Here is a 12,931-nt window from a genome sequence, read left to right on the forward strand (position 1 = left end):
CCAAGTGAATGTAAATAAGATATAACAGAACCCTAAGGCTGGGAGTGGTTGGTTTTGCCATCAAAAGAGAATTTAAAATACTTACCAATGAAAATCAAGGACTACAGCCTTCAGTATGGATTGTACATAAATGTTAAGAAAACAAAATTCCTCACAACTGGGTCGCTATGAGCCGGTATCAACTTAATAGCATCTAACAACAGCAATAAGTGGATATGGATCGGAAGACTTAAAATTGTGAAATTGTCAACACCACCCCAAGCAATCTATAGATATAATGCAATCAATCCAATCTAGATTTCATCATCATTTTTTAAAGATATGGTGAAACTAATCACTAACTTTATATGGAAAGGAAAGAGACCCTGGATAAATAAATCATTATTTATAAAAAGAACAAAATAGGAAGCTTCTCATGTCCTGATCTCAAAACCTACTACACAGTTACAGTAGTCAAACAGCCTGGTACAATGGAAGACACACAGACCAATGGGACAAAATTGTGAAATCAGAAGTAAATCCATCCATGCATTATCAGTAGATTTTCAAAAAAAGGTCAAAATGCACTAGATGTGGAAGAGATTGTCTCTTCAACAAATAATGCTGCAAAACTGGAAGTCCATTTGCAGAAAACTGAAAAAAGACCCATATCTCACACCATATACAAACACAAACGCAACACGGATTGAAAACCTAAATGCAAAGCCTAGAACTGTAAAGATCATCAATGAAAAATTAGGGACAAACTTAGGGGCTTTGATCATGGCATAAATATACTACCAAACATAACTGAAAACATATAAACAGAAGATAAAATAGATAACTGGGAACTTCTAAAAATTAGATTCTTAAGTGTGTCAAAGGATTTCACCAAAAGAGTTAAAAGAGAACCCAAAGCCCCCAAATTTTGGGGGCAATGACATATTAGACAAAGGACTACTCTTTAAAATTCATAGAACATTTGATGCTTCAACGAGAAGATAAATAATCCAATTAAAAAATATCCAGAGGACATGACTAGGCACTGCACCAAAGAAGACATTCATGTGGCCAACAAAACATATGAAGAAAAATCTCACGATTATTAGCCATTGTTGTTGTTAAGTACCGTGGAGTCAGTTCCGACTCCTAGTGACCCTGCACAGGGTTTCCGAGGCAGTAAATCTTTACGGGAGCAGAAAGCCTCATCTTTCTCCCAAGGAACGACTGGTAGTTTCGAACTGCTGACCTTGAGGTTAGCAGATTTGTAACCACTACACTACCAGAGCTCCTTACAAATCAAAGCAGCAATGAAATGTAATCATACTACCGCATTAAGGGTGGTGGTGGTGTACCATGGAGTCGATTCTGACTCATAGCGACACTGCATAGGGTTTCTGAGGCTGTAAATATTTACGGAAACAGAAAGCCTTATCTTTTTCCCGCAGAACCGCTGGTAGTTTCGAAATGCTGACCATGAGGTTAGCAGCCCGACTCGTAACCACTATGCTACCAGAGCTCCTTCCAGAATTAATTGTGTTGTTGTTGTTAAGTGCTGTCGAGTCGATTCCGACCCATAGCGACCCTGTATAGGGTTTCCAAGGAGCAGCTGGTGAGCCTGAATCACCGACCTTAAAGTTCAAATGATTTTGCAGACCAACGCATTAACCCACAGCGCCACACCAGGTCTCGTCTGACCGAACATTAATAGTATAGTTCAAAAAAGCAGAAAACAAATGCTGGCAAGGTTGTGAAACACTGGGTCCCTACAACACTGATGATGGGATTGCAAAATGGTGCAACCACTGTGGAGTCCTGGTGTGGCGCTGAAGGATAAGTACTGGGTCGCAAGGTCAGTTTGAACCACAGGGTCCTCAGTTCAAAACCACCAGCCATTCCTTGGAAACCCTATACATGGCCACTATGAGTTGGAACAGATTCAATGGTATTTAACAACAACAACATATATCGACTACAGAGATTGCAGTGTCGTACAGTATTTCTATTTCCAATTTTTTAGAAAGCATCATACCATTTTCCACAGTGGTTTGTTAAATGCTATAGTCAGTTCCAACGCATAACAACCCTGTATAGCTTTTCCGAGAAGTGGATGGTGAACTTGAACCACTGACCTTTCATTTCAAACTGACCTTGCTGTCCAGCACATTAACCTACAGCGCCAAGATATATATATATATACATGTGCACACCCATGTTCATTGCAACACTATTCACAATAGCAAAAAGATGGAGACAGCCTAATGCTCATCAACAGAAGAATGGTTAAACAAACTTCGCTATATACACATAATGGAATATTAAGCAATGTTGAAGAAATAATGATGAATTTATTAAACACCTCACAACATAGATAAAGCTGGAAGACATTATGCTGAGCTAAATTAGTGAATCACAAAAGAACAAATACTGTGTGAGACCACTGTTGTAAAAAGTTAAAAGACTTTATTGCTAAATGAAACATTTTATAAAGTTTGGGCTCAAGGAGCTCAAATGTAGCAATGGTTGTGAGGTTGGCCCAGGATCAGGCAGTGTTTCGTTCTGTTGTTCATAGAGTCATTACGAGTCGGTACCAACTCAATGGCATCTAACAATGACAACAAATGCTGTTTGTGGGGAGGGAGGGAAATTATTAATGGGCTAGAGAGTTGACATATGTTAATTGGGTGATGGGGCAGGTAATAGACAACAAAAGGGAGACTGACAGAAGAATGAGGGAGATAGCAGAAGACACAGGGAGAAGTACAAGAGTTAAGGAAATAAAGGTAAGTACATGGAGGGGATTGCAATCGTTGTAATGAAACAAAGAATAAGATTTGTTGAATGTAACATAAGATTTGTTGAATGTAAAACTGATTATCTGCTCTGTAAACCTTCACTTAATTCACAATAATTAGTTTAAAAAAGTTTTTCTATACTTGCACATTTACAATATAATGTGTTAGAAAGGACCAGTAAGTAGCTTAGAACCCCCAATTTTTACATACTTGAGAGCAGACAATGAGGCCCTGGTTTACACCAAGAAATCATGAGCTATCCATGGTTCACCAAATCTAACTCATTGCAGCAACATGGATATAATCCTTCCTCTCTCCTGCCAGTAGGGATAGTTGATGGTCATGCTCACCTCCCAGAGTTTGTGTGAGAAGTTCTATTGAAGGACAGTTATTGTAAGTATACAGTCCCATCTTGCCAGTACATTGTCTCTCACACCCTGTATCTCTCAGCTATGCAGCAATCTCATCTCAAATACCCCACTAAGCAGTCTTATAACAGTACTCTACATATACACTCCATCCCACAAAATCATCCCTTACCCTCCGTTGGCATGACCCACCCTGCGCAGCAGGACTGCCAGCCATATGCAATTATATAAACGCGGACACACAGATGGAACCTACACCTGAAGGAGGGAAAACAAAGAAGACAAGCAGGTCCTTCTAGAGGAAAACACGTACAGCACATACCTTGTCAAGTTCAAAATTAATTCCTGCTCCTTGCAGGGTATACCCTGTGGTTGGTTGAAGATGCAAGAAGGGGATTGTAACCATGGCAATGAATTGATACATGATAGGATGAATGTAAAACTAATGTTCTCCCATGTAAACTATCACATAATTCACAATAAAACATTTAAAAATATATATGACCTTGAATATATCCCACCTGAATTTAGAGATCATATGAAAAAGAGACTTGATGCATTAGACACTAAAGACGGAAGACCAGAAGAGTTGTGGGATGACATCAAGAACATCATACATGGAGAAAGCAAAAGGTCAAAAAAAAAAATCAATTCCTGCTTTCCTGACAGCCACCAAAGCAAGAACACAGGGCCACACTCAACCTTCCTTTTATTCCCTCTATATTTACTATGGCATTTGGTCTAGAGTGATACATTACCAGCTTTAATGCCTGTTGTAAAACTTGGTTTACAGGAGCCCATCCAATAGCAAGGAAGCTGAAAATTGGGCAGTGGCAGCTGAGAACCCATGGCTTTTGGGGGTGATTCTGGCTTCTTCCATCATGTCACTTTATCAGCACAGTGACCTCTCTGCCCTGGGTACCACCCCTCTAGACACAACAAAGTCCTGCATTAGTGATCCCTTCTCTGGGGCAGCCTACCTGTTGGGTTTATCCTGACCATGCTCAGAACATGGGCCATCCTTTGGACATCAGATTACCCCTCAGGCCATGTGCTTTCATTACATACTCTGCAAAAACCACACAGCCACAAAGTGGATGGCTTTATACAAACAGAAACATTATGTCACCGTTCTGGAGGCTAATAGTCTGGAGTTTTCACTGAAGTTTTCACTGAAGGCTCTAGTTGTTGTTGTTGTTGTTGTTGTTGGGTGCCATTGAGTGGGTACCAACTCATAGTGACCTTATACGCAGAAGAACGAAACACTGCCTGGTCCTGGGCCAACCTCACTATTGTTGCCACGCTTGAGCCCATTGATGCTGCCACTTGGCCAATCCATCTTGCTGGGGGTCTTCCTCTCTTTCTCTTACCCTCCACCCTACCAAACATGATATCCTTCTCCAGCAACTGATCCTTCCTGACAATATGTCCGAAGTATGAGAGATGAAGTTTGGCTATCCTGGCCTCCAAGGAGCACTCTGACTGCACTTCTTCCAACACTATTGGTTCTTTTGGCAGCCCATGGCACTTTCAATATTCTCCTCCAACATCATAACTCAAATGCATCAATTCTTCTATGGTCTTCCTTATCACTGTTCAGCTTTCACATGCATATGAGGTTATTGAAGATACCATGGCTTGGGTCAGGGGCACCTTAGTCCTCAAGCTGACACCTTTGCTCTTCAACACTTTAAAAAGGTCTTGTGCAGCTGATTTGCCTAATGCAATAATACATCGTTTGATTTCTTGACTGTTGCTTCCATGAGTGTTGATAGTTGATCCAAGTAGAATGAAGTCCTTGACAACTTCGTCTTTTCTCCGTTGATAAGAATGTTGTTTATTGGACCAGTAGTGAGGATTTTTGTTTTGTCTGTCAATTTGTTGTACTGTGATGGCTTGTGAGTTGCTGTGATTCTGGAAGCTAGGCCACTGGTGTTTTAAATATCAGCAGGGTCACCCGTGGTGGACAGGTTTCAGATGAACTTCCAGATGAAGACAGACTAGGAAGAAGGAGTGACAAACTACTTCTGAATATTTAGTCACTGAAAACATTATAAATAGCAGAGAAGTCTCTAGAGAAAGATCCTTTCTTGTTTCTTTCAGCTTTTGGTAGCTTCAGGCATTCCCTGGCCTATAGCAGCATCTTCACATGGACATCTTTCCTGTATCTTTGTGCCTCTTCCCATCTTTTATAGGGTACCACACAGGGTAGGAACCCATACTACTCCAGTAAGACCTCCTATGAATCAATAACATCTCAAAGAACCTTTTTCCAAATAAGGTCATACTCATAGATACTAGAGCTTTAATATGTAATTTTGGAGGACATAATTCAATCCACAATATATTGTCTAGCCTGAAGGGCCTGAAGTTTTATGAGAAACCCATTATTCCATAGGTTAACCTTAGCGATTAAGTCCCAAACTGTAGTTTGTCTTGGAAGACTTGAATCAGAGGGCCCTGGTACCAGATGTGAAAGCGCTCTAGCCAGCTTCTCCCTTGTTTGTCTCACAGAATCACGCATTTGTCTAGTGGTGAAGTGGGGATGGCAGCAGCTGGAACCTTCAGCTCTCAGTTTCAGAGGTAGCATCCAGGCGGGCAGGCGGCACAGCCCACAGCACAGTGCCCTCGGAGCACTATTTTCAACCAGCTGTCATGATACCACTTGGTGCCAAGATGGAACTCTTGGATGGATTTCCCTTGTACTCTGAGCCCACAAAAATTTATATTAGTCAGAAGTGATACATTATGGAGCCATGTTTGGAGACAGAGAGGTTTTCAGGGTATATTTTTGGTAAATTTGATATATTCTCGATATGCAGTTGCTTAGAAACAGAAACTTGTATTGTATACAATGACTGTACTTTCCAACACTAAAATCAGAAGAGTAACTGGCCGGAATGAGGGTATTTATGGGGACACAGAATTTTTGAAATTGGAACTATACCAGAGCAACCCAGAGTTACGTACTCAGTAGAAACTCAGCATTAACCCACAGTGCCACGCTAAGCTTAGCGAGCAGAATGAAGTGACTAGGGTGATTTAGCTCTCCAGATTTTCGGTCTTGATTTTAGGAATAAACTTTTACACAGAGCAACATTTTTTAATTTTTATTATTGAACTAATTTTTTATTACAGAGGCAACAAAATATTTGCCGTTTCTACAACCTTCAACCGTGCAATTCAGTGATGTAAATTACATTTATCATGTTCTTCAGTCATCACCATTAAGAATTATCTTTTTAATTTGATTTCAGCAACCCAAACTATACACTCTCACTTTTAAAAATTAAAGTGATACTTGTTATGAAGTGCCATCAAGTTAACAGCTTAGTATTTTCACACGCACACATATATATACATATATGTGAGATTTTTCAAAGACTGAATATATAATGCTATCTTAACATTGCTATTATTATATTTTATAGTTGTATCTTATTCCAAAGAGTCCTGGTGTGGCACTGTAGGATAAGCATTGGATTGCTAATCTCAAGGTTGGCAGTTCAAACTCACCAGTTGCTTCTCAGAAACCCTATAGAGGGTCCCTATGAATCAGAACTGACTCAACAGCAGTTAATAATACCACAGTGCGGTATTCCATGGCATGTGATACTATGGTTGGTTTATGCACTTCCTGGTTTATAGGTTGTGCTAGTTAATGCCATATGTCAACATAGCTAGGCTATGATTCTCAGTGGTTTGGCAGACATTGGGATGACTGCTCTTCCATAATGTAATATAATGTAATTATCTTCCATTTTGTGTTCTAATATGAGCATCTAAGCAGTTGAAAGCAAATCATTCATTGGGAGTGTGAACTGCCTCCAATATATATGGATGTTCTAACAAAGTTCAATTTCTCTCCATTCTGCATCTGATTTGTCATCCTCTGACCTTCAATTCTTAAGGTATGAGCCAGAAGCCTGCCATCTCATCTGACAATTTGGGGTTTATCGGTAGCGTAGTGGTTACGAGTCAGGCTGCCAACCTCAAGGTCAGCAGTTTGAAACTACCAGCTGTTCCACGGGACAAAGATGAGGTATTCTGCTCCCATAAAAGATTTACAGCCTTGAAAACCCTGTGCAGGGTCACTATGAGTTGGAGCCGACTCCACGGTACTTAACAATGACAACAAATATACACATGAGACAGCTTGCTACCCTCCATATCTGCATGAGTTATTTCCTTGAAATAACTCTCTTTCTATGTAATGAGGAGTCCTGGTGTGGTGCTGTGGGATAATGTGCTGGACTGCAAGGTCAGTTTGAGCTGCAAGGTTGGCAGTTCAAACCCACCAGCCACTCCCCGGAAACCCTATACAGGATAGCCATGAGACAGAACTGACATGAAGACACTTAACAACAACATATATGATTATGGGAGTCCTGGTATGGTGCCACAGTATAATGCACTGGATTGTTAAGTCAGTTCGAACTGCAAGGTTAGGGGTTCAAACCCACCAGCTACTCCTCGGAAACCCTGTATAGATATAAATATAGAGATAGATAGATGGATAGATAGATAGATAGATAGATAGATAGATAGATAGATAGATAGATAGATAGATGGATAGATAGATAGATGGATGGATGGATGGATGGATGGATGGATGGATAGATAGATAGATAGATAGATAGATAGATAGATAGATAGATAGATAGATAGATAGATAGATATAGAAATGTAGGGCAGTGGTTACAAATCGGGCTGCTAACTTCAAGATCAGCAGTTCAAAACTACCAGCCGTTCCATGGAAGAATGATGAAGTGTTCTGCTCCCGTAAAGATTTACAGCCTTGGAAACTCTGTGCAGGGTCACTATGAGTTGGATCTGAATCCACGGTACTTAACAACAACAACATATATATATATGTATGTTGTTAAGTGCTGTGGAGTCAGTTCCAATTCACAGCGACCCTGCATAGGGAAGGTGCTCCTGGTGGGTTTGAAGCACCTACCTTGAAGTTAGCAGTCCAGTGCTTATCCTCCAGCTCCATACCAAGACACTTCACTGGTTTTGCTCCTCTAGAGAGCCCAGCCAGCCACTATGCCCTTGTGTTCTGGAGTAGCCTCTCATGAGCTCCAGCCAATTTTTAGTATATGGAGATGTAGACTTAGTACTTATGGATATTTCATAAGAAGCTGGAATTTTTCAATGTGATCTCTTCTGGTTTTGAAATATTGGCACTAATCTCAATTTTAAAAAGCATAATGTGGTCAAAACAACACATCTGCAGGACAGATTTGGCCTGTGGGCTGGCCTCTAATGCCTGGCCTCTAGGGAGTACATGCCATGGGGAACGGCTACCCTGGATCTCATTCAATCAGCATAGATGAGTGACCTGGTGCCATGGAAGAGGTAGTAACCTTGGAAGGGATCATTGTGTCATCCAGTGACCCAGGGATGAGCATGCCAAGTCAAGTGCTAAACACACTGCAAAATTCTGGGAGAAAGCACTCAAGCTACAAGACAGTGTGGTCCCTGACAGACAGATTTCAACTCAGCCTGAGAAATAGCTTGGTAGTAGCAGGCAGGGCTGTACAGAATTAGAAGAGGCTGCCTTGAGTGTAGTAGTGCCCCCACCTGAGAAAATGCAAAAAAAGGCTGCATGGTTGTCTGGGAGGGATATTGCAGCTGAGACTCTAGCCAGACACAGAGACAGAAGTGGAAAACAGTTCAAGTTCTATTCAGTTTCAAGATCAAAATCCAGATTCCAATTGAAATGTTAGTTAATGAGGCGATCCTGGGTGCAAAGGAAAGAGGCAAAAGACCTATATTTTAAAGTGAGTTAATACACTGGACTGCAAGGTCAGTTCAAACTGCAAAATCAGTGGTTCAAGCTTACCAGCCACTCCTTGGAAACCCTCTGCTGGGTCGCAATGAGTCAGAACCGACTCAATAGCACCAAACAACAACAACTAAGTGGAGTCCTGGTGTGGTGCTGCAGGATAATGCATTGGACTGCAAGGTCAGTTTGAACCTCAAAGTTGGTGATGCCAACCCACCAGCCGCTCGCTCCGCAGAAAGCTCAGGGCTGTTATGAGTCAGAGCCAACTTGACTGCACTTAACAACATCAACAACAATTTCTGCTATACACTGTAGTTTGCTCTTTAACAGGCATCATCAAGTCCAGTCCCACAAGGCAATCACGAACATCCACATTTCGCTGATGAAGAAAGTAAGACTCAGAGAAGCTACGTCACAAGGACAGAAAGTGACAACACCAGGCCTTGAACACTGGTCGTCTGACTCAAAACCCAGTGTTCTGTCCACGAGATTTGTGAACTCCTTGTTCATGTCTCTGTATTACTTTTATCATGTAGAAAATAATTTAAAGTGATGCTAACTATCCCTTCTAGGCACCATGCTCTGTTTTGGGGATGAAAAGCTCTTCTGAGTTCATTTTCTCATCTGTTGCCCATGAACTGTGTTGAAAAGTCTCAGAATCCCCTACCCTCTCCCATGTTATCTTGGAGCATTTTCTCCTTCCCACTCATGTGCAAAATCAAGGGAGCTCCCTCTAGAGTCATTTCTACTTTCTGAGCAAGAGCAAAGATCCTTTCACAAAGATATACCAGTATAAAGGTGACAATTTCGATGTTCCCTTTTAGTTTTTGGAGAAATCCCTGTTTTCAGTCCTCCTATTTGTCCAGAAGCACTCAATATAGGAGTGTGTTTGGCTTTAGGGAGGAGCCCTGGTGGCACAGTGGGTTAAGTATCAGTTAACTGCAAGGTTAGCAGTTCAAATTGTTCCTCAGGAGATAGATGAGGCTTTCAGCTCCTGTAAAGATTGACAGCCTCAGGAACACTATGAACAGTTTTCCCTATAACGTTGCTATGAGCCAGAATCAATTCAGTGGCAGTGGGTGGTAGTGTGTTGGCTGCAGGTAACAGAAACCCAGTCACAGTGGTTTAACAACCAAGGGATTTTGTTTTCTCACAAAACGGGAAGTCTCGGAGTAGCCAGGGTATGGGACAGTAAATCTGTAGCACCATGTAGAAGCACAGCTTCTTTCACGTCCCTGCTCTGTCATACTTAGCTTGTAGTTCTCCTTCTCAGGCTCAAAGGACAGCTGCACCACCCGAGGCATTGCATCCTAATTCCAGGCAGGAAGAAGAGGAAGGACAACAAACAAAACTCATAAACCAATTGAGTCTGTTCTTTTTATCAGAAAAAAAACAATAGCTTCTCCACCCACTAACCTCCTCTTCACAGGCATGAGTCCCTCTGAAGTGGCCTTTCTTTTAGCTGGGCATATTACCTCAAAGAGTTGGGTTGGTGTTAGTGTTATGGAATGAATTATGCACCCCTTCCCCCCACCCCCATATGTATTGAAATCTTGGTCAATCTTGTTTGGAAATAAGATTTTCTTTCATATATTAATTAGACCATCCTTTAGTAGGGGGATTCTAAATGGAATCACTTACAGGGCTATATAAAAAGAGCAGAATGCATACACACACACATGAAGAAATGACAGATGCCATGTGAGGACCCCTAGAAGCCAAGGGATCAAAGATTGTTCCAGGTTACCGACAAGGAAGAAATCTACGTAGCTAAGACCCTAATTTGGATGTTGAGCTTCCAGAATGGTTAAGAAAATAGATGTCTGGTTCTTGAAAGCCTCCCATTGTGGTATTTGTGTTATAGGAGCACTAGGAGAGTTAGGAAGGAAACAGAGACTGGATGCTGGGTATAAGCTACTAGCCGTGTCTGCCAGATGAACATGTCTCTTTTCCCAATGATTTCCACAGAAACATTTCTCTAGAGCCCCACTCTATATAATAACAACATCTAACAAAGGATGGACAGACACAGACAGCTCAAGAGAAGCCAAACTGCAGAGTATCTACTATGTGCCAAGAGCTATGCCATACACATTCAGGAACACGCCCACCTCGCGTCTTATCAGAGCTTAGTAAGGTAGGTGTTATGACTACCATGTTACAGGAGGGCAGACTGAAGTTCCGCAAGATGAAGCAAGATGCCCAAGATTCACAGAGCCAACTGGGTGGCTCAGGGAAGGAAGAAGCCCAGCTTTGCTGGAACCATGCCCTCCGGTACCAGTAAATTTCTGTAAATTCCAGAGAGAAAATATTCTAGGTTTTGCATCCATACTATTTCTTTTGAAATGATTCAATTCTACTTGTGTTGCACAGAAGTAGCCATAGGTAATACATAAACAGATGGGTGTGACTGTGTTTTAATAAAACATGGACACTGAAATTTGAGTTTCATACAACTTTCACATGTCATAAAATGTTACTCCTCTAGCGATGAAACTTGAAGATGCTTGGAAACAGTCCAATGAACTAATGAAACACATAAACATCAGTCTCTCTGACTCTGAGGCCAGAAGAAGTAGTTGGTGCCTGCTCTGAAAGGTATCATATTAGAAGGTCCTAAAAGAGTGGTGGGGGGAGAGTGAAACAAAACTGAAATTATTAAAGAGACCATGCTTACTGGTCAGAGAGAGACCGGAGGAACCCAAGACTACAGCCCTTGGTCACCCTTCAGGTCTAGATCTGAGCTCACCCTCGTGGCTCAATTTCTTGGCAAACAGTAGCTAGGTCTATAGGGAGACAACACTAGTGAGGTATGCTCACCATAGAACTGTCAGCCATTCAAGCTCAAAAGAGCAGCATTTACCAATGAACAAAATTCAGAAGGATTAAGAAAGAAGGAGGAAGGGAAACAAGAATCACAGAGAGGAAGTGGGATCAATGATGTGACACTGAGGGGTTTGTCATCATTGAAATGAAATGAAGTCTATGATTTGCTAAATGTAAAATTGATGATCTGCTCTGTAAGACTTTACTCAATTCACAAGAAAAAGTTTTTAAAAATGTTATTCTTCTTTTGACTTTTTGGCATTCATTTACCAAAACCCAAACCTACTGTCATCGAGCTGATTCCAATTGTTGTTGTTGTTAAGTGCCGTTGAGTTGGTTCTGACTCATAGCAACCCTGTATAGGGTTTCCAAAGAGCAGCTGGTGAGCTTGAACCGCCGACCTTGCAGTTCAAACGCCTCTGCAGCCTGACACATTAACCCAGAGCGCCACACCTGGACTCCAACTGATAGTGACCCTACAAGCCAGAATAGAACTGTCCCCATACAGTTTGTAAGGCTGTAATCTTCACAGAAGCTGATTGCCACATTGTTCTCCCTGGTGGCTTTGAATCTCTGAGCACTTTAACCACTGAGACACCAGGGCTCCTCCAATCATTTAAAAATATAAAAACCATTCTTAGCTTGTGCGCCATACAAAAACAGGCAAAACAGGCAGGAAGTTGAATTTTGCTCACTATCTGTCATTTGTCAAGACCTGAGCTAGACCCTGACTACGCAGATTGTGGTTCTTGCACCAAACGTGTTAGAAAAGCCCACTGGATTCCCAGGCCCCACTGGATAAAGCCTACAATGCAACCAGAGCCTCAGGGGAGCGGTGTGCTCTTTCCAGATGGAGGGCTTGCCCAGGGATACTCAAACTTGGATGTGTGTACAGAGCCTTGGAGAAAACAAATCAGCATTAAGGACATTTTTGGGACAATTGACAAAATTTGGACTGTGGGTTAGATGATAAGCATTGTCTTCACGCTAAAATTCCTGAATTTGATCATCATATTGTGGTTCATTGTAAATTAATGTATTTGTTCTTAGAATAAAGTGCATACCGATGCATTTGGAGTCCTCGTGTGGCATTGTAAGATAAGCACTCAATTGCAATGTCAGTTTGAACCACAAGGTCAGTGGTTCAAATCCACCAGCCATTCCTTGGAACC

The sequence above is a fragment of the Chrysochloris asiatica genome, unplaced genomic scaffold (genome assembly GCF_000296735.1).
Source record: "Chrysochloris asiatica unplaced genomic scaffold, ChrAsi1.0 scaffold00069, whole genome shotgun sequence".
Classification (NCBI taxonomy): Eukaryota; Metazoa; Chordata; class Mammalia; order Afrosoricida; family Chrysochloridae; genus Chrysochloris; species Chrysochloris asiatica.